The sequence below is a fragment of the Spermophilus citellus genome (genome assembly GCF_964194105.1).
Source record: "Spermophilus citellus genome assembly, chromosome: 6".
Lineage (NCBI taxonomy): Eukaryota > Metazoa > Chordata > Mammalia > Rodentia > Sciuridae > Spermophilus > Spermophilus citellus.
Genome location: NC_138187.1, coordinates 100,318,176 through 100,340,211, shown reverse-complemented (window position 1 = coordinate 100,340,211; position 22,036 = coordinate 100,318,176). Strand labels below are relative to the sequence as shown.

The window sequence follows — 22,036 nt, the reverse complement described above, 5'->3', positions numbered from 1 at the left end:
TGCCAGCGAAGCCCCAAATACCAGCACCAGCATCAAATGAGGCATCGCCAGACACCAGGCGGGGCAGAACCGAAAGACACTATGCTACTCCATAGGCCCAGGCCCAGGGCTGGCAGCTACAAGGCATTCCCTAGCAACTAGAGGTGACATGTCATCCCTAGGAGAAAGAGCAGAAGTGAAGTATACCCAGGGAACCAAACCTTCAACTGACCCATTTCCTGGGCCCACCACTGCAGACTCCTCAGTGTGCTGGAATGAAGCTCTGGGACAGAGACAGATGGTGGATGGAAGGACCTGGGTTGAAAGCATCAAACCAGAGAGAAGTGCCCACACGCCAGACCTCAGCTTCTTAGCCAGGAGCAGTGACACACACCTAAAATTCCAGCAACTTGGGAGTTTGAGATAGGAAGATCACCAAGTTCAAGGCTAGCCTGGGCAATTTAGTGAGACCCCATTTCAAAATTTTAATAAATAAGTAAATGGGCTGGGGCATGACTCAGGGGTAAAGTACCCCTGGGTTCAATCCCCACAATCCCAAGTATCACCAAAAAACAAAAAACAAACAAACAAAAAAAGAAAGCCTGCCTCTGTCCTGTCTGACACTACATTCAGAAGTGTCCCTGGAGCAGGGAGGATGATCACCCTATCAATCCAGCCCCTCAAGAATCTTTCCACACTGACAGCACAAGGCACACGCAGAACCACCATCAGCCAGGACAGCTGATGAAAACCAGTTTGCTTAAGGGCGCCAGAGGCTCAGCAGCACAGGGCTCAAGGGGCAGCTATGAGGCCCTGAAACCTACAAGTCAACCAGATTCTATCTTGCCAGGCAACACCCCCTCGGTGCAGACTTTAAAATCTGGTTCTTCGGGTCTAGTTGGCTAATCTCCTCATATCATAAAACTGAACTCAGGAAACCTTTGTTTTAATAACTGCTACATTTGAGCTACAAAGGATCCCTCAGCTCTGCAGAAACACAGGTATATTTTTTTCACCTTGTCTCTCAAGCAGCCCTCACAATTAAGCAGCTCCTGTGGCAGGGCTCATCTCCAAAAGCAAAGTCTGCCCAGGACAGTGAGCCTGCAGTACATATCAGCAATCCCACAGTGGGCACTTCCAACCCCAAGCTCAGTGGGAAGGACCCCATGGGCAAATGACCAGACCAGATGGGATACCACATCCCTGCAGGAAAAGGGAAGCAGAAATGCACCAAGACATATGCAAAATCATCTGACAACCAACACAGCCTTCGAAAAGGGCAAGCGATCAGTGGAGGGCAAAGCAAACCTGGTGGGTAAAAGGGCACGAACTGCGGGATCCCACTTAGGTTGATCTTCATTCACCTGGTCAACTCTTAGCTATGGCAGAAAAAGAAGCAGTCATTTCCTGGCATGGGGGTAGTAAAGTGACTGGGAAGAAGCAGGAGAGAATTTTATGCAGTGGTATCAACATTTCATATTCTGGCAAAAGTATGGATTACATGGGTGTATGGATTTATCAACATTCCCAAACTGATACTAAGTATTTGTGAATTTCATTCCATAAATTTCACCTCAAATAATGCAAGTATTGAATCCACTGGCCATCTGTGTGCCAAAGTGCTTTGTAATGAGCTGATCTGATGTGGTGTGCGCAACTTAGGAGGAGATGCAGCTAAAGGAGGAGAGGGCCCCGGGGTGAATGGGAGATGGAGATGGGCAGAGACAAGAGAGTCCAGTGTCAGCCACAGAGGGGCTGGGTGGCGGGTGTGGGTCCCCACACCACAAGATACTTTCAATTCTCTTACAGAGAGATTTGAAATCTCTGTGCAAGATGTCCAGGGAAAGCATGTGTGGCTATGTCCTATTCTGGATTTCAAATGAGGATGCAAATCTCTCCAGCATTTCCTTCCTGGGACACAGAAGTAGACATGAACCAAGGGACAGCATGGGCAGCTGGAGGACAGCCCACAGAGCCCACCAACAGGTGGGATGCAGTGACACTGCCACTTTCCACAGCTGTCTTTTCTAAGTGCCAGTTTAAAACTGATTGATGGCATAACTCTAAAATATATGGCTTCTGGGAATCAACTATATATTGCAAATGCCTCACTATAAAATCTCAAAACACGACCCTGAATTACAAATATTATACTGTGTGTAGATTCTCTGGACAAACAAGTGAAACAGACTCAGTTATTTCATACCAAAGTACAGCTTATCTCTCAGGTGCATCCAGAGTAACTTTTCTTGTAGGTTTATGACACACTCTATAACATTTTACAAATTGTAAGAAAAAAATCAGACTGCCCATTTTCCATGAAAGAGCAGACCGTCAGCTCTTGGGAGACGCTGCCCCTTGCTTCTCCTGACTGCTGCTTTTGTCAATAAAGTCCTTTTCTGGAGCCTTGAAACTACCCAGACAAAAGAAGAGTCTGGTTTTGAGCAGGCAAGATCGAGTGAGAGTCCCAGGATTAAATGGGCAACTGAGACCCCTGCATGCACTTGCTGGTCCCCACAGAACCAGGAGAGGACAGGAAGACCCCAGAAAGCACTCAAGACCTAACTATTTCCCGAGCTCAACCCAAGTCCCACTGCGACCCTCAAATGACCCCTGACCACACCCACCCACCGTTCTTAGCTCCCAGAATGTCCAACAGAAGAAGTGTGGTGCCATCTGTCCTCAGTTCTCATTTACACAGGAACCTGCTCCTGATACACAAGACACTCACAGCTGAGTGGGCACTAGCTACTCACCTATTAAAGAGCCCTTCCACGGGCGACAGCCCTCACAGTTACACATTCTCTTCTCCAAGTGCGCAACATGGGGAGATTCATTACAGGAGAACCCACAGGTCCCTTTGAGGCCTGAAGTCCTTAGGTGTTGGTTGATTTGCTGACTGTGTCCCACTCTGCCCAGGGCTGGAGACAGAGATGGAGCAATGTCTCTGCCCTCAGGGCAGCACACCCTAGGATGCCATGACAATCTACACACAGTATAATATTTTCAATTCAGGGTGGTGTTTTGAGATTTTATAGTGAGGCATTTGCAACACATAGTTGATTCCTAGAAGCCATGGCAGAATGCCAGAGGGTAAAATGACCTGGAGACTGTGGGGACCCCATCCTCATTTTAAAAGTGGACTACCCTTGCTGTCCAGGAAACTCAGCAAATTAGACAAGACCACCAAGCAGCCCTCACCCACCTCCGTCCTCTGCAACAGCATGAAATTCTAGTTCACTTCTCTATGATGCTCCACATAGCTTGAAGGGAAGAGGCCTGCTTGTATGTTTAATTATCATCCTTCTCCTTCATTTCACCTTCTCCAGAAAAGCAGGTTAAGGTTCAGTTTTAACAAACTAATCGTGGCAGGAACAGCAAGGGAAACCGGAGATATCCCTGCTCCAAGAAAGCAGGAAGCCCAGAAAAGTCTCTTCCACGGTGAGACTGAGGACTGGCCTGGCACCTCCCAGCACTCACACACAGCCCAGCTGGTCCACATCCCCTGGCTCCACAGCTCACTTCCCCGAGAACCCAGGCTGTGGTGCCAAGCAGAGGGATGAATTTAGAAAGCCTGACAGAACCACACACACTGCGACAGCGCCAACAGACATCCCAGATTTAACTGCCCTAAAATCATCCGTGGGAGCGCAGCAGTGATTGCGTCAGAGCCACGCCGGCTGGCAAAACACCAGTTTTAAACAAACTGTCCTGTTCCCTACCAGGGGAACAATGTTTTGGCACAGTGCCAACTAAGCATTTCAGTGAGTGTTCAAATCCAGCTTCGATATTAATGTTTTATAATTCAATGACAAGGTGAACAAAGTCTATATGGGCTGCATCTGCAAGGGTGTTATTTTCTTTGTTGAAAGCATTTATTCTTTGGGTGAGTAAAGTACTGTAGATGAATCCTTTTAAATATTTAAATGCCTGAAATTTATTTAGGGATTCACATTGAATTGGCTTAAACAAAGATTATGCAAATCTAGCCAAGTATAAATGCAAAATAAAAACTGTTTTCCTCTTATACTTCCTTTAATCTTGGCAAAGACTGGGAGGCTAAAGAAATGTTCTTTGCATGACCACAGAAGAGCCCACCAGCTTCCCAATAAAGGCACTGCCTGGCTCGGGGTCCACCAAACACAGCGTTCCCAGCTGATAACAGCACACTGGCTTACAGACCAGGCATTCTGTACACAGAACCTGCAGCTCACAGGCAGCCCCGCCATCCCCAGGGATAGTGAGTGGGCCCCTACACTGCACATGTGCACTCCTGCTCTACTCCTTGCCCTCCTGTTTCCCCTCCCACAGAAATTAACTGAGGGCCCCCTTCTTGCAGGCAGCTGCAGGGCAGAGTGGGGAGCTCTGGATGTGCTATCAAGAGGCCTGGGTTTGAAAGAACTAATAAGGTTCAGAGGGCCACTTTCCCCTTTAAAATGCAGCCTCTGCACCTGTAAAGGGGAAGCCCTGCCAGACAGAAGGGAGAGCAGGCACCACCCAGCCTGTGGTCCTCAGGCTGCAGAGCCAGAACACCAGTCTCCTCACACTTGGCCTTCAGAACTGTTGAATGGGTGGAGAGACCCAATATTCCAAGCAAATGACTTAGAATGACCTTCGAATAACAAAACTGCCTGATGAAGTAGATGCTCCTCTCATTCATGAGGGCACAACTGCAGCACTCTACAGCTCTGGTCACGGCAAGGAGGTAGCACCATGACATCATTCTCCTCCAAATCAAAGCCCAAACCATGTAAACCACAACAGTTCTGGGGAAATACAGGCCAATGTCAGAAAGGCCCTTAGGAAAAATAATGAATGCGAATCACAGGGCCATGAGGAGTGGAGCTTCCCCTGAGAGGCTGCAGGCACCTAGAAACTCTTCAAACACAGGAAGGAGCTCCACAGGCAGAGTGGTGGAGCAGCGGCTCCAAGTGAGGGCCACAGATTTCAAGAGATGACAAATGAACACTGAGGTACATAGAGGGCACCTCCGCTGCTACTCATTCTTCATGAGATATACACTGTCTTGCGCAAGATGTCTCGGCATGGCAAAAGGTACATATATGCACACATGTATATCACACATGTGCACATTCAAGGTTGTACATGTATATGCCCACATGTATAGACATCTGGGAGTTGGCTGTGCAGCTAGGATGCACAGAGGAAGAAACTTCAGGAACCTACTTCCAAGCAACCATTGTTCCTTGGATTGAGGCATTAAACAGCTGAAACAGTAGCATTTCCTCTGCAGGAAGGATCAAACTGTAATTCCTAACATCACTATTAGAACCTTCAGTACAAACAGGAACCACATCCCAGAGCTATTCCTGGGCCACCGGAATCCCACTGTTGCTTGCACAAGGAACCATCAAGACACCTGGGGACACAGTGAGAATAGTGCGGTGCTGGGGACACGGATTACCAGAGCCAACAGTCAAAAGTTTCTCAGCCCACACAGCAGTTTGGCCTGCCCAACATTCCCATTTCTCAAAGAAACAATTTTTAACTGCTTAGATGGTTTATTCAGATTTTTTGACTTAGTGGGTAACTTAAGAGTAACTGAAGACACATACAGCAGCCTTTGGACTGCTGGTCTCCTGCCACGTTCTCAGGAAAGGCAGCAACAGCAAGGGTGAAAGTAGAGCACCCACATGGCAGAGCTTCAGGTGCCCTACGGCTGAAGCAGATTTACCTGGGAAATGGAAAAAAGTGTATAAACTAAAGCACCAAGAAAACAGGACAAGACTGTGGCTCCCATCCCCCCTGTCGGGAAGCAACTCAAAATACTACCGTAACCACACTGAGAAGCAAACTTTCCCATTAAGTCCCAAGGATTCTATTCTGTAAATGTTGCAACAAAATTAATTCAGGTGTATTAAAATAGGTTGGAGATCACTACCAAGGACTTATCTATGTGACTGTTTTAATTTATGTTATGTTATAATTTTCGTTATTAATCATATGTATTTTTACTACATTTAAGTTTTATACATGTTACATGACTAGGATGATATGACAAATGGGCTGAGAAAGTTCAAGACTTCTTCATTTTTCCTATGTCCTTTCTGGTACCCCCAAGGTCTTCAGAAGTCATGGGGCCCCCTAGTTTCTAGTCACTCAGTCATGAAACATGTATTATTTCCTAATCACCAACTATATGCAAAACAGGGCTTGACTTACCAAGGACACATTAAGAATGACTCGCTTCTTCCTCATAGCAACCTGGTAGGCAGAACCAGCAAAGCAGCTGAGAACACGCTTTCACAACCCTGTGCGGGAAGGCGGAAGGTGGCCATCACGAGCAATGGAGCAGCACTTCCCCCAGCCCAGGCGTGACCCTGGTAAGCCTGGAAGGAGCCCTGTGGCTAATGGGACACAGCTGCTAGTGCTCAGCCAGCTCACCAGGCTCATCAGGATACAGCCCAAGGGACAATACTGAGCTAAGGCATGCACCATGTTTCTTTGGGAGGACAGGCAAAGGTGTTAAGTGACAGGATCAAATTCCCAAAGCACCCTGGGAGGAACCAGCCAAAATAAAGCCCAATAAAGTCTGGCACACCATGGCAGGAGTAGGGAACAAAGAGCATAGGGCTGGTGGCCAGAAAGCCACCAAGTCAGAGAAGCCCAGAGGCGAATGCAAACTCAGAGCACAGCAACACAGTAGCACAGCAGCAGGTGGCCAAAAAGGATGTTCCTGCTCTACTCTGAAAGGTCAGGGGCAGGTGGGGCACTGGATCCTAGGCCCAGCTCCTACAGGGACTGTTCCATAACTAAACTACCTCTATAAAAGGATGTGTTCTAAAGGCCACCAAGACAGTAAAATGTGGATAAACAGGTAGAATTAGGTCAATCCCATTAAGTCAAAAACCTTTCTAGTTCTAAAGGCCATCTAAAAGGTAGCACTCCCACCCCTTACTGGCCATGCCTGGGTACTGCCAGAAGACCACCTCAGAGAATTCAGGCATTGAGGAAGGCTGGGCCGGGCTGTCCATGACTTCCACATCCTGGTCCTCTGGGGACATTCTCAGTGCTCCATACAACAGGAGAACGGATGGGCACATGGGCGTGCAGGTAGCTGGGTACAGATGTTCTCTCCAGATGGGAAGAGCCCCCCGCAGTCTGACAGCATATACAACCTTTGGTTGTATCAATACATCTTGATGAAATGCTTAGATGATGAGAGTAACTGCTATTATTAATTTCAATATACTTCTATAGCAATGTTAAATGCAGACAAATATGCCCATCCCTAAAATTTGTGGGTTTTTTTTTTAATTTTACAAGAGGATGGAAATAGAAAGTGTAAAATAAGGAAAAGATAACCTTTAAGGTCCTTTCTGACCCAGAGATGCTAAGACAATGACACTCACTGCATACCCTCTTCCTTCCCAACACTCAGGTTGCCATGCAAGGTCGAACAGGGATAAATACAGCAAGAAGCCAATCACACTAAACACGACATCTTATAGGAAAGAGGGCCCATACAGCTGGTCAGACCTGGCCCCATCCCAGGATTTCTGCTCTTCAGAACAAAGCTTATGAATCAAGTTCAGAAAGGATCAAAATAAATTATCCCTGAACTTGTGAGGCATTTAAATTCTTACCAGACAGATACCTCTCCTTAAAAGGGGTCACAGGTAAATGCAACTGGAATAGAAAAGTTCTGAATCATTGACTTCAAGGTAAACCAAGCAGCTAATACCCAAAACAGGTTTCAAACACAAACGTGCAAGACCAAGAAAGACACAATCAGGAAAACATAAACTATCCCAGCCTGACATTTGCATTACTGATAATTTTAAACAATAAAGCAACCTAAACTTCTGGTACTGAAGGAGACTGTGGAAATAACTAATCCCAACTCGTCTGTGACAAGCAGTAGAGAGGAAGCTTGCTCCCCCGGCACCCCTCCACCACCCTGCCTGGTGCCTTCTGCCCACCCTGAAAGGGAGGCAGCTGTGTTGACAGAAGCAGCAGAGCCACAGTTCTGGGTTCTTTAGAGCTCTGCTTCCTACTTTACTCAGGCTTAAAACAGAGAAGAAGAGCTAAGCTTTTCAGTTAACAGTAACAGCCTAACTTTTCTTCCAACCTAGTACGTCTTTGGAAGCTTATAACCCTAAAGCACCATTGCAAGAAGGTCAGCTCTTCAAACACTAAATGACTCCTCAGTTCCAAAAGGTAACCAGGGCATTGACCCCTTGGGACTGGGGAGCAGGGGCTGCACACAGGTGAACTTGCAGTTCTTCTCCATGATGCAGTCAAGGATTCTGATGTCCAAAGTTTTAATTACCAAACCATCACTCCTTCAAGATACCTGCTACTATTTCCTCACTTTCAGAAATGGACAGATTTTCAAAATTAATAACCCACTTCTCCCCTTGCCTCAGATAAATAGATTCCAAGGTGGACAGCTGTTGACTGAGCTCAGGTATCAGGGAACCCCAGCCTCAAGGGAAAAAAATAAGAAACCTCCGAATCCCATGTTATACAGCTTTAACTACCATACTGTCACAGATGCCAAGTCATGATAATCTGATCATTTCACTATTAGCTAAAAGTTACAAACAATAAAATTTAAGCTCTTTAAGAAAGCCTAACACTTGAAAACATAGAAAGCATTTTACGAAAAAAGCCATCTGGGGGAAATCCCAGGCCCTGCTCCAAAGCCAGAAGCTCCACCCCACATGTGTATCCCTCTCTTTATTTTCTGGACCAAATGCTTGCACTGCTTCTTGCCCAAACTCCCCTCACCCCATCTATAGGCAGCAGGTGGGTACTGATAAAAAGCTATTCCTCATTTCACTTCACTCCCTACTTCCCAGATGTTTGTTCAGTAGCTTTTATTTTTTCCTTCAGCTACTTATGAATACACTCTAATTTAGAACAAACAAATTCAATGTGTCATAGTTTACGCTGAGCAAGGCACACAATAAATGACAGCTATAAAGATAACTTCAAGATATTTCTCCTGCTTATAAATAAGTCTGCCTACCAAGGCAGGATTTAAACAGGCTGCTGCATCCTTGCTTTAGAATCAAGTATTTAACAGCATAACTGGGAGACGGCTGCCGCCAAACCGGTCAACTACAGGCAATTGTACCTGTCACAAAAGGTTTGTGCTCAGAAATGAAGATGCAACATCATCTGGGGAGAGGAAATGAAGCTGCCCGACACAATCCCTGGTATGAATCATGCAGACACACTCCAACTGCACCTCTTCCCAAATGCATCAGCTGGTCTCCAGGAACAATCCCTGCAGTGTATGCTCACAGCTCAAGAAAGACTGCCCTTTCCCGCGAATTATCAGAGAGACATATGAAACGCAAGATCATATAAGAGGAAACATTATCTAAACAGAATTACAAAGCCCACCCAATAACTGAATTCCCCCATAAATAAATCAAAACACGAAAGACATTCCTAAATATGTAATCACGGTAATCAAGTTCTCCTTTGAAATTCACCTTTGGGAATGCCAGAAATGAAAGGACAGTTTTCCAAGCCTGCAAAATATTGGTTTGTATACCTCTTATAGGGAAGAGAATATTAAAATAAAGAAAAGTCAACAACCCTGGAGATTTTCTTCCTTTCATTACTACTTGTAACACTATAAAAATCACAATCTAGATTGCAGATAGGCAACTCAAATGCGCAGTTTACCAAAGGCTTGTCATAAGAAAGCCATCTAGTGTTAAAGTTTAGAAATGAAAACTGCAGACAAAAGAGGCAAAGAAAAGAAAAATTTGTGAGACTATTTTGAACTTACTGAGCAAACCCATGAAAATCGCCAAGGTTTTTGTTTGTTCGTTTTCCTTTCTAAGCCAGCCCTGTCCACACCAAGGCGAACTCTCAAACTCAAAGCAAAGCCCCCCAGGTCTACAGTGCCGTTTTGTCCTGGGAGCACAGTTCCCCGCCCGGCGCGCCCGCCGTTTCCCACACTCGGGCTGGAGTCACCCCCGGGCTGAATTATCTCGGCGAAGCAGGTTAATGATGACAAATACCTCCCGGGGGGCAACGCCAACTTGTTCCAGGCTCTCGCTGGGGAGGATAAGCCGCAATTGATTCCTGGGTTGCGGCGCGGCTGAGATTGATCTGAGGGCGCGCGCGGGGACATCCCGCACGCAGTGGGGCGCGGGCCGGCCGGCGCGGGAGGGCGCGGGCCCGCGCTCACAAAGGGCCCGCGGGCCCCGGGACCCACCCCGCAAGGTGGCCGGCCCGCACGCCCAGCCTCGCCGCCGCATCCGCCCCGGCCCGCGCGCGGCGATGGGCACGACCCTTCGCCGGTCGCCCGGCGCTCTGGAGACCCGCGGCCCCCGGCTCCCAACACAGCGCCGGCTCGCGCGCGCCCGCCGCCCAGCCGGCGGCTCCCCCGGGACGGTCCCCGAGCTCGCCACGCACCTCAGAGCCGCCGTCCCCGGACCCGCTACGGCCCGCGCGCGCAGGACGCGCCGCCACCTCGCCGCCCGCCGCCGACCCGCGCGGCCCATCGGCCCGGACTCCGCGCTGCGCTCAGGCGGAGGCGGCGCACCGCGGAGGCAGGAGCTCTGGCTGCGCGGGCGGCGGCGCTGCGTCCTCCTGCCCGGCTCCAGCTCCTGCTCCGTCTCCTCGCCGGCTCCCGCCGCCGCCCGCCGCCCGGCACCGCCCCCGCACCGCCCGCCGCCTCCCATTGGCCGGCGTCCGGGAATGCCGCCTCCTATTGGTCGCCGCTGGGACCTCGCCCCGCCTCCGCGGGTGCGCGCGCCGCCCTTCCGTCCGCGGCTCCCGCAGCGGTGCGCGGTTCCCAGGCGGGCGGCGGGAGGGGCCGCCCGAGGCCGCGGTCCGCTCCGCCCTCGCAGGGACAGGGCGGGCCGGGACCCGGCCGTGCTCACCCTCTTGCCCGAGTTGCGACGAACGCCCGCCGGCGTTCGGATCGTGCGCCCGGGGCCTGAGCGTCGCCGGCCGGGGCGAAAGTAGTCGGGGGCCCTGCGCGGCACCCGCCCGGGACGGCTGGGGGGTCGCAGCGACCCGCGGTGTAGAAGCCAGCGCCGGCCCCCTTGCCGAGGCGGCACCGCCGCCCGGGGCTGGGAGGAGCGAGGCGGAAGCACTGCGTTGCAGGCACCAGCGGCGAGTCGCGGCGCGGGGACCTGTCGGCTGGGAAGGCGCGGCCCCGGGAGAGCGGGAGAGGCGCGGGTCTTCGCCTAGCCGCGGGGAAATAACTTTCCGTTTTCTACTTTCCCAGGAGACGCGCATCACCTGCGAGGAAGCCTCGCCGGAACCATGAGTGTGCATCGCTGGATCCCGACCTGGACGCTGGAAGTTTGGCGGCCTCGGGGGAGTCTTCCGAGCGTGGCTGGAGGTGACGCCGCCCGCAGGGTGCCGTAGGAGTCATTGCCCGCAGGAAGCCGAGGCGGCAGATGCGGGTCTCCGCTGACCTGCCCCCAACCACCGAGGCCTGTCCTAGCGGGCTTCGCCGCGACCGAGCCAGGGGCTGTGCCCAGCCTGGGTCGGGCGTCCAGTTGAGGAGGCAGAATTCTTCCCGAGAGGTGTTCTCTCTGCTCGCAGCTCAGGCACGTCCAGGACACAGCCCTGGTAAAGTTAAACAGGGCCTCCCGCGCCGTATTTCTCTGTGAACACACCGTACAGTCCTTTGTATCTTATTTTTAAATGGGCATGATGTATGGCAACGGGTGTAATAAAACACGTCGGGCAGCGATCCTGTGTCAAGATAAAATTCCTGAGTTCTCCGAGTTTGGGGGCTTCCTGTCACCTCATAATCAGCATTTGAAAGACCGTCGTGTATTCATTCCACTAACATTTAAGGATACGCTAAAAGACCTGCTGCTCGCGTCCTCGCTGAAAGGTCTTCTTCCCAGCAGCCCGTAGCTGGCTTTCCAGGAAGGGAATGCAGCCTTGACCCTAGGGCGGAGACTGCAGGAGCTCAGCACCTGTACAGATACCTGCACAGCGCATCGCTGCCTCGGGTCTTCCTGAAAGAGTGCTTTTTCTAGGAAAGCTGTAGGTTTTGCGTAAATTTTAAAGAAAAATATCAGATACGAAGTATGAAATTGGGGTTACCTAAAAGCTCACGTGAGCGTATCTTCAGTCTTTTACCTTCCCTAAAACCGAAAGCGGCTCCCTTCGCTGCTTAACCCCCACTTGCCGCCCCTCAAAGGCCTCCTTCCTCTTGGAAATTTCACCATGATCCAGGGCAGCCTAAAGAAACACTATAGGGATGACTTATCTAGAATTATGCCTCGGTACGTGGACTCCTTCTGAAGTAATTCCAGCGGCAGTCTTACCTCTTTTCCTCTAGGAAAAACAAAAGGGGTAGAGTTCAAAGGCAAACCAGCTATCTACCCGTCCTAAGGACTTCGGCTTGTGCGTTGACCTTGCATGCTGCTTGTACTTATTCACCATTGAATTGAGCAAAACGAGTTTTATTTCCATAATAAACCACGGCAAGATTCAAGCTACAATAATGTGCACACACTATAATAAACCTGAATGGCTAATATGGGTTTATATTCCTCCTTCTCTGTTCTACTACAAATCATTTTTAAAGTGTTTATTTAATATGAAATGGATATTCGTAATTTGCAATAACTAGGTACTGATTACTTAGACTTCAGGGCATTGTGTTAGATGCATGGGACCCAAGGGCTACTGACCACCCTGAAAGAATTTCAGAACAAGTGGAGCTTAAGCAGGTGTTCAGGACCGCCTGTGGGTGGCGCCCATGGAAAGCAGAGAGGCTGTCCTGCAGGTAAATCAAGGGTCCAGTGGGCCAAGGCCTCCTGACCAAGGCTATCAGAGGGCCAGGCAAGAAGGAGGGAAAGAGGCAATCTGCTGGCCAGGGAAGCATGGGCAATACATCTAGGAACCAATTGCACAGGCCTGTCTGGGAAACAGCAGTGCCCTCTAGCCAAGCACAACTTACCACTTATGTAACCACAGTTGCCTGGCACTTCATCTGCCAAGTACAGTTTGCTTCTCAGAAAGTATGTCCTCCCATGCAGTAGAGCATGTCAGGAGCATGTGAACCTCTCATAAAGCACAGATGTGTTTAGATATGGTCTAGTAAGTAAAATAAAGTAGCAGTCCTGCTGAAATTTAAAAATGCTTTAGTTACAGCTCAGAAAGCCCTGGTGTTGTAATATACCAGTAGTCCTGATAGCAGGAAAGCATCTGTTTCAGAAGAAGGGAACTCAAAAGAGTAATGTAAGAGTTATTGAATACTGTCTCATGGTGTAAGTCCACTCTATCTCTAGGAGCCCAACAAGCCCCCTAATAAAAATTCAGCTCTACAAATACATTGGAGGCCCACTCTGTGCTCTTTTGTGCTCTGGGGGCCACAGAAGAGTCCTATGTTTAAATAGTAAGGCCATTCCCAGGGAAGAACAGGAGTGCTCAGCTGGGATTTTTGCACGGGAAACAATTCTAAGAGCAGTGCAAAGGCAATGCATTTAAAATGTGCATGCATGGAATTTAATATTGCATAGAACATGCCATAGAGATCTGGAAAGGTGACACTGGATGGAGTAAGTAGGCTCAGGGACAAATATCCTCCCGCAGGGAAATGTTTCTACATTCTTCATTGTATGCTTCACAAGCAAGAAGTCCTATATACTGGTCTTTGCTGTAATGTGCCCAATCCCATGTATCTCCAAGACCCTTCCAGGACAGGTGCTTTACTTTCTGATGATTCAAACTCTTGGCCATTGCAATTCACGTTTTCCTACTCCTAGTGTCTCATCTTCACCAATCCAAGCTTACTGCTGAACAGCTTGTATATATCTTATTGCCCTCTTGCCTCGCCAACAAAAGAAAAGGGGAGAGGCAGGCAAGGAGGAAGGGGGAAAAGGAGAGAGAGAGAGGAGAGAAGATGGAAGAGAAGGAAGGATAAAGAGGGAGAGGAGTGGGGGAAGAGTAGAAACTGCATGGGACCAGAAGCATCCTCCAGCATATCCTTACTTGGGTAGCCCAAAGAGCAGGGTTCTTTAGAAGCCCACAGACATGGGAATCGAACCACCCTGGCTCTGAACTGGTTTGAAAGCTTATTAGATATGTAACCATAAACAAGTTACATCTCAATTTTTCATTTATCTCATCTTAAAAAAAACAGATAATAAAATCTCTGAGGTAAAGATGCTGTTATTCTGAAGCTCCACAGCTGGCATGCTGTGATCTCCAGTGTGGACCATGACCACTGCCTGCCCCTATGCAGACCTGTCAGCGGGAGAGCTTGGTTGGAAGCTGGTCAGTGTGTCAGGGATGGAAGCACTGAGATGAAGCACTGTTGCTGCTTTCCTGTGTCCTGCCATAGCCAACTTAAAGTTGATGACTTAACCCTCCACGTGACATGTTGCCAGTTGGGACGCACTTCTCTGGAGCCAGTGTTCTCTGGGTTCCCCTGTTCACAAACACTAAGTCAGCATGTTCATTGAATGGATCTAGAGCAGCTGCTCCCTGTCCACTAGGTGGCGTCTGTCAACAGGAAGTTTCCAAAGCACCACAGGTATGCTGCCAGGTGACCATTCTAAGGAAATAAATAACAGAAAAGGTGTGTGTCCATCTAACACATATTCACTTTCTACATGTTACTTATTTTTAATGGTATCTATGAACCTAGAGCTGTGTTTAATTTGGCAAACCATTTTTCTAATTTTAACAATCTTCTGTAACATTTTAAAAGTTATTAAGTAAACTCTAAGCAACCTCAATGTGCAAGACATTTCACAGTACCTGGTGATGCCTGTCACTGATTGACTTATTTGGGAGCACGCCTTCATGTCCCCATCTCTGCATAACAGGAGATGGCTCTTATTCAACATTACTGACTAAAATTCAGTGTGGCAGCAGGGCACCAGCCAGTGCCTCTGATTTTATTACAGCATGACCCGACAGAGAGCTCGTACCTAGATGCAGCAAGTCCTGCTCATGGCACAGACACATTGGTCCCATTGCCCTGTGGGTGGTGGCAGAGGCAACCATAGAGCCCATAAGCAGACCAAGGTGGTGAGGCAGAGGCTCTGGGAGGCAGTGGTGTCCTACAGAGACAACTGGACTGATGTTGCACAGTGTGCCCAGGGCACACTGCAGAGATACCAGCAGATTCAATCCCGTGTGTAGAAACTCATCCCCTGAGGATGTCAGGAAAAGAAAGGTGATGTTTTTGTGGAGAATTGGAATTCTGTATTAGCAGATAGGGCACAAGCCTGGAAAGACAAATGGTAGCTCTGGACATGGCCCTTTTGCAGCTGAAGCTGGTCTTAGGGGTCTCCAGTGGCACAGATGTCTACTGCCCATGTTCCCAGGTTGTACAGAGACCTTCTTGAGCTCTTGGTTATTGTCTCACTGACCAAGGCTGACAGTGAGGGAGTTGATCCCCTGGGCACCTCTGCCACTGTGCAGAAAACATGAGGACAGCCAGCTGGTGGGATTGTTGAGACTGTGGCTCAGACGGAGGCCTCACTCCTCAGCTTTGGCCTCCTGAGAGTGGAAAACCTATAAAATGCAATCGGAGCTTTTACCTTCACCATGCAGAGCCAGAACCCCAGCTTCACGGTGATCTCACTGTGCTGGCCTAGTCATCTCTCCTTCCCTTCCTGTCTCCTTCATCAGCCCAGAGGAAATGAGGAAGCTGGGTGTGGGTGAGTGTTGCAGGTACTTATGGGTGAGTAATCGTGACAGAGTGGCCTCTCCAGCTACTCTCACAGTGCAAAGCCATTGCAGGAGGGTCACCCATCACATTCACTAGCCACAGCTTCTCTCCGTGCAGTAGCCGGAGTCATCAATAATGGAGTATGATCGCTCCCTCCTAGAAGGCGAAATACAACACAAAGCCATGTCATCTCAGATGGAATTTCTTATGTTAGTGTGTAGTTCAAGACTGTTTCTGATTGCCCAGAAATTGCTCACCAAGGACAGGCTCTGCTGGTTGTGTCCCCAGAGCAGGAGTGGTACCTGAAGTTCTGTAGCACCATGTTCTTCCACAGACACAGACATAGTAGTCAGCCAAGGACCCAAACCATGGAGCAGGTCACCAGCCCCAATTGGCTCATTGACTATGCTCACCATACTCCCTGAGCCAAACTGCCCAAGAAAAAATATGGACCTCTATGCCCATGTCACCCATCTCCATACAAACCAGTGGGGCCTTGCACACAGCAGTGCCTGGGAGTGCCAAGCACACACCACACTGCACTCCATTGGCTGCTGTTCTGATCCTTTTGTGTCAGTGGTTTACCACCAGGGAACCACTAGAGGGGACGCATCCAGACAAGACAACGTTCAATTATTATCTTCAGGGTTCCCACTTGGAAAATTGGCTAGCATTCATGTGGAGCAGTAAAATCAAATTTGCTGGCACTTGACTCGCACTTCATGGATACAAAGAGAGGAAGTTTGGGGAAGGGGTTTGCCTGGAACAGACTGGGGGAAGGGGGAGGGCCTGAAGGGGAGCAGATACCAAAGAGGAATGTGCATCTGTAGGTGCTGTCCACTACAGTGCTGAGCTGGTTCCTCCCAAGCACCCTGCTGTTGGTGATCTCAGCTTGTTAAGTGCTCTCTAGAGATCAGAGCACCTCTCCAAGATTATCACTTCTGCACATGTGTGTATTGAACTCCTCCTACATGCTGGACACCCTCAGAGGAGAGCAATGCCATAAGTCTGCCTATCTCATAGGTGAAAGGGGTTCATATCTACTTTGAGGCTGAAAAGTCCCCAACGAGTATAGAACAGGTGACAAGAATATAAAACAACCCAAGGATAAATGCCCACTCACTCTTTCTAGTCATCTGTCCATACATACATACACCCACTCATCCATCTGCTCATCCATCCATTTATCAAATATTCTTTGTGTGCTGTTGTCTGCCAAGACATGTGCTAGGCAGGCGCCATGATTGCAGAGGTGAATTTTGTTTCACATATTTTATATCGGTGCATTATAGTTGTACGTATTGATAAGATTTGTTGTTACATATTTGTACATGCACACATATTAACTATATAAGTTGGCCAGTATCACTCCCCAGCCCTTCCCCCTCCCTCCCCTCTCCTTCCCCTTGATCTCTTTCCTCTACTGATCTCCCTTTGATTTCCACAAGATCCACTCCAATTTTCCTTCTTCCTCTCTAGTTTTCTCATATGAGAGAAAGCATTCAACCGTTAACCTTCTGAGTTGGACTTATTTCTCTTAACATAATCCATTTTCTTGCAGATGCCAACATTTCATTTTTCTCTGTGGCTGAGTAAAACTCCATTGTGTCTAGATACCACATTTTCTTTATTATTTATCCATAAGTGGATAAATGAGCTGGTTCCAGTTCGGCTATTGTGAATTGTGCTGCTGTAAACACAGGTATGCGTGTGTCACTGGAGTAAGAGGGCTTTACTTCTTCAGGATAAATACCTAGAAGTGGCACAGCTGGGTCACATGGTGGTCCCATGCCTGGCCCATTGAGGAACCTCTGTGCTGATTTCCATAGTGGTTGTACTAATTTGCAGTCCCACCAACAGTGTAAAAGTTTTCCACAAAGATGAATTTGAGCTGTATCTCTAGTGGAAGAGACAAACAAGTGAATGAAAATTCTAGAAAGAAAAACCAGACCAAATACTGCTGGTCACTGGGACTTGGACCCACTGCAGCCACCAGGAGGGGGATGGTGGTGAGGTCAGCCCAGAGCCGCCCTGTCCCTCTGAGCCGCCCCGTCCCCTCTGAGCTACTTTCCATTTTCTACCTTTCTGGACCTTTCCACACAATACAACAGTGTTTCCTTGAATCTTGACTTTAACCTTGGTCTTTGCTCAAGGTTAAAGTGCGTCTAGTTTACTTTGAACCAAATCTGGTGAAATGTTTTCCAGTTTAGAGATAATGTGATTATAATGTGAAAAAGGATTCTTTTGCTCTTAAAATGGAATCTCCAGAACCTAAGCAGCTACTTACTAACCTGAAATTGTTGCTTTGCTAACGTGGCTTTTTTTTTTTTAATCAGTTAATCCACGTTTACCTTCTGACTGCAAAAGTAAGCACGAAATATCAAGTGTAACTGAAGGATAGGAAATGTGAAAGTCTGAGTTTCTGAGCCCTGAGTCAGCCCCTCTTCCCAGCAAGGGCACAATTGCCATCTTTCCTTAAATTCAGATGCCATGAGACCACCAGTGATTTCCACCAGGATGATGTGTGTGTGTAGACTCAGACCTTAGCCTAGCCTTCTGTTCTTGAAAACTGCAGTCAGCATTTGCCTGAAAGTTATTGAACCTTAGAGGGAAATTCCTTCTAACCGGAGAGAATATAGATTTTATTTCTATTTCTGTGTATAGGTTCTGCTATCGAATCGTTCTACAGAGGCATAACAGGCTTTTCTTACCTCCTTCAGAACCTGAAACTCAGCTAGCTCAGCCCTTTAACTCTTTCCAAAGGAAACAAGCACAGAACCCAAGCAAGGTGCTGTATCCCTATTGTAGCTGCTGTGAGGAAAGTTAATCCTCTTGATGTGGGTAATAGATATGCTCATTAAAAGGATAACAAAGGGCACAAGGACAGGGCTGGATAGACTTCCTCTTGGGACTAGTCTGAACTGCACAGACAGTGGGACGGTGTGATCCCTCTTTGCTGTGACTCATCATGACAGTGTTGTCACTCCTGTCATCCCCGCTACCCTGACAGAACACTGACAGTTCAGGTAAGACAGGTCCTGCCACCACGATTGACAATCGAGACCCTCCTACATGGAGCCTAACCTGCCCTTTAGTCTGACTTACCAGTGATTATTTTCTGGGTAAAGCATGCTTCTCTCTTTGAACTGGAGCCAGGGTGTTCGAGGCCTAGCCTTGATCTGCCATGAACCAGCCAGGGGAAGCAGGACTGCTCTCCATCCCTGAGCTTCTCCATCTGTTAACCTACCAACCATGGAAAGGAGATGAGAACCCTCTAAGACCCCCCCGGCTCCTGGACAGGAAATGATGCAAACCTCCAAGGTCAGCAGAGGCCACTGCTCTGTTACAGAAAAGGAAATCTCTGGCCTTTCCCATGAGACCACTTTCTAAGTATGGTTTGTTGTTCATTTGTTCTGGGAAAAGCATATTTTAGACAGAATATTTCTTCTAAATTTCTAAACCCAAAAGAGCTGTCTGACTCTTTGCTGTTAGAGCTAGAACATGTTACGATCTTTATTTCATTTAAAGGTTGGTTGTGTGGAGTGGAATCTGTCACTGAGCAATGGAGTCACAGACTATGAAAACTGAGCTTCCTGGTCTCCAGGCTTCATCTAAGACCAACTGGAACCTTTGCTGTTCTTGTCCTTGTTTTAAAGGACTTTAAATTTTTATTTTCCTTCCAGACTTTTAATGTGGTGGCAGTGTGTCTTATCACTACTTCTTGTTGGTGTTTGTCCGCTCTGTTTCTGACTGCCCGGTGCCTGAGCAGGACTCTTCTCTCTGAAGTCACTGCTCTTAGCAATCTCAGATCTTCCCACCTCGCCTGTGAGAATGATGGCCATCATGTGGGGGTTCTTCCTGGAGACTTCTGTTTTTCTCCAGAGGCAGAACTGACTTTCTTAGCTACCAACCTTTCCCCGAAGGGAAGTGACTCCTAGGACTAAGCCCTGGTTAATGACCAGCTGGAAATGTATTGGCCGGCTTCTCTGAGCAAAGGCCAGGCAGCTTAGCCATTTGAGGAAGACGACTGGCCTGTGAGCTTACCCACTACCACAAAGCGGAGCCCGGTGGTCTTTGGTCTTTATGTGCTTCCTTCTAAGACTGACCCAGTGAAAACAGAAATTGCAAGTCTTAGGGACAAGAGGAAATTAAAAAGTCATAGGCCTTTGGCACATGGCAACAGAATACTTAGCTGTTTGGTCTAAGTAAAATACTGTCTTCACTGAATTAAAGGTATGCTTTGGGGCTTTTAGAGGTTTCAGTCTGCAAAATGTCTGAATTAGAGACAGACCCATGTTTGTGGAAATGAGGTCTAAAAAGTTTGAGCGCTGCCTTTAAGAAGCCGGTTTTTTTTTTTTTTTTTAAGAGAGAGTGAGGAGAGAGAGAGAGAGAGAGAGAGAGAATTTTAATATTTATTTTTTAGTTCTCGGCGGACACAACATCTTTGTTTGTATGTGGTGCTGAGGATCGAACCCGGGCCGCACGCATGCCAGGCGAGCGCGCTACCGCTTGAGCCACATCCCCAGCCCAAGAAGCCGGTTTTTAATGGTAAATACACTTGGGATAGGCAGTGTCCCTTGTCGCGGCACCATGCCTTACCCGTGTCTGGTGCTGGACACGGTAGGGCACTCATGACATTTTGGTCCCGACTCTGGCCTTTACCTTCCAGCCTCTGACTCTCACAGGGTGAGTGATGGCCTCAAGGACACAGAGAGCCTGGTGGACTTGGCAGCCATGAGCTGTTGCTGTCAGTCAGGCATCGTGCAGACATGGGCACCACTGGAGTGGGAAGGGCCTGGTGATGGTAAGTGGATGGTGGGGTGTGGAGACCCCACAGGGTCAACGGGGCCACACAGCACTTACCACAGCAGGTAGCCCCCAAGGCTGAGTGACCACAGCGACACCCAGCCCATCAGACCCTACTCGCTACTTAAGAGGGAGGAGATGCTGGAGGGACAGCTGCCCAGGTGCATCCCGTGGCTGGGCTTTTCCCAGCACTGTGCACCACCTCAGCGTCTGTGGTGTGGGTTCCAGGTGTGGCTCACCAGGGTTCCATGGCCCTGGAGGCTCTGGCCAGGAAGCTGGCCAGGGCTGTGGTCACCTGAAGGTCCCAGTGGGGGTGGAGCTATTCACACAGGCCATTGTTGGAAGGCCTTGGCTCCTCCCAGGCAGCTAGCCAGAGGCCTCATGCTTCAGGCCACTCAATGGCCCCTGCTGCATGGGAGCGAGTGGTGGGAACAGGAGGGAGGGTGTGAGCAAGACAGAAGCCGTGGTCCTCCCCCAGGCCTGGAAGTGGCTACCCATCATGCTTGCCATACTCTCCTCATCAGCCTATGTCTGGTTCCCACCACAGGGAAAGGGTCCCCAGGGGTGTGGACAGCAGGGAAGTAGGGCCTCAGAGCCGTGCTGAAGCTGCCTGTCCCACGACAAGACTCAGACTCCACCAAGGACAGTGGAGAAAGCAGAGAGTAGAGAGGGAGCCTGGCTCTTCATTCTCTGGCACCCATGGCCTTCCCTAGGCCCCCAGAGGCAGGGTTCTGGGGATGCAGAGCAGGGATGGGACCCAGAGCAGCCTGGCTGCAACCCCGGCATCCTGTCCCTTTAGATGTTCTGACATAATGGACAAACACACCGAGACTCTATCCAAAGAGAAGTATTTCCTGGCAATTGTGCCCCTAGGATTGACGGATACTATTCTAGTCTCCTGTGAGGTGGCACTGTGCCATATGCCAACCTTCCTTTCCACCAAAGAGCCTAACACCGTGCACACGCTTGACCATGCTTCATAGCAGAGCTTTCTTGCTTGCTCAGGAACAGGAGAAACATACCTGCATCTGTGCTCAGGAGGAGGACTTTACCTGCCTGATCGATGGTCAGGACAAGGGTTGGGATCCCCCTTCATACCACATGGGAGGCAGGAGACCCCAGTGTCCACTGTGACTCCTCTATCTGAAAACCGTGACAGGGTTTCTGCAATCAGCCGGGCATCTGGTGTTGGTTTGTTCCCCTTTTTGCAAACGACCACACCCATCTCTGAAGCAGGGCAGCAGAGGCCCTAGGAGCCGTGAAGCCTCTCATCAGCAGAGGGCCCAGGAGCAGTGAGGCCTCCAGGGGGTCTGCATCTTCCAGGAGGCTACAGCCCCTTCTCCACACGCTGTGGACTCCCACGTCTGCTCCCCTGGAACTTTGGTGGGTGTCATGCCCCTCTCCACTGACAGCCGTGGGGGCAGCCAGCCACGAAGGTGCTAAGGCTGGGTCAGAACGATGCCACCAATGTGCCCCTGTTCCCTTTCTGCTCTTGCTCTTGGAAGGCAACCTGCACATTGCGAGGCAGCCCAGGCAACTGCGAGAGAACCACACAGGCAGGAACAGAGGCCTCTGCCCCAAGCCCTGATTTTGCCAGTAGACAACCTG

At 49.2% G+C, this 22,036-nt stretch overlaps 1 protein-coding gene and 1 long non-coding RNA gene across 3 annotated transcripts in view; one reads left to right on the top strand and one right to left on the bottom strand.

Moving 5' to 3' along the window:
* The window catches only part of SIPA1L2 (signal induced proliferation associated 1 like 2), a 145,043-nt gene extending 134,434 nt beyond the window's left edge, over positions 1 to 10,609 (bottom strand). For both annotated transcript variants that reach the window (XM_081298625.1, XM_081298626.1), the window contains exon 1: positions 10,381 to 10,609. The gene's annotated coding sequence lies outside the window, so the exon portion shown is untranslated. The remainder of the gene's footprint in view (positions 1 to 10,380) is intronic.
* A 371-nt stretch (positions 10,610 to 10,980) lies between these two features.
* Positions 10,981 to 11,674, top strand: LOC308651727. Its single transcript, XR_014022653.1, has 2 exons — positions 10,981 to 11,120; positions 11,201 to 11,674. It is a non-coding gene; the product is annotated as an uncharacterized lncRNA (long non-coding RNA).
* Positions 11,675 to 22,036: the final 10,362 nt, after the last annotated feature.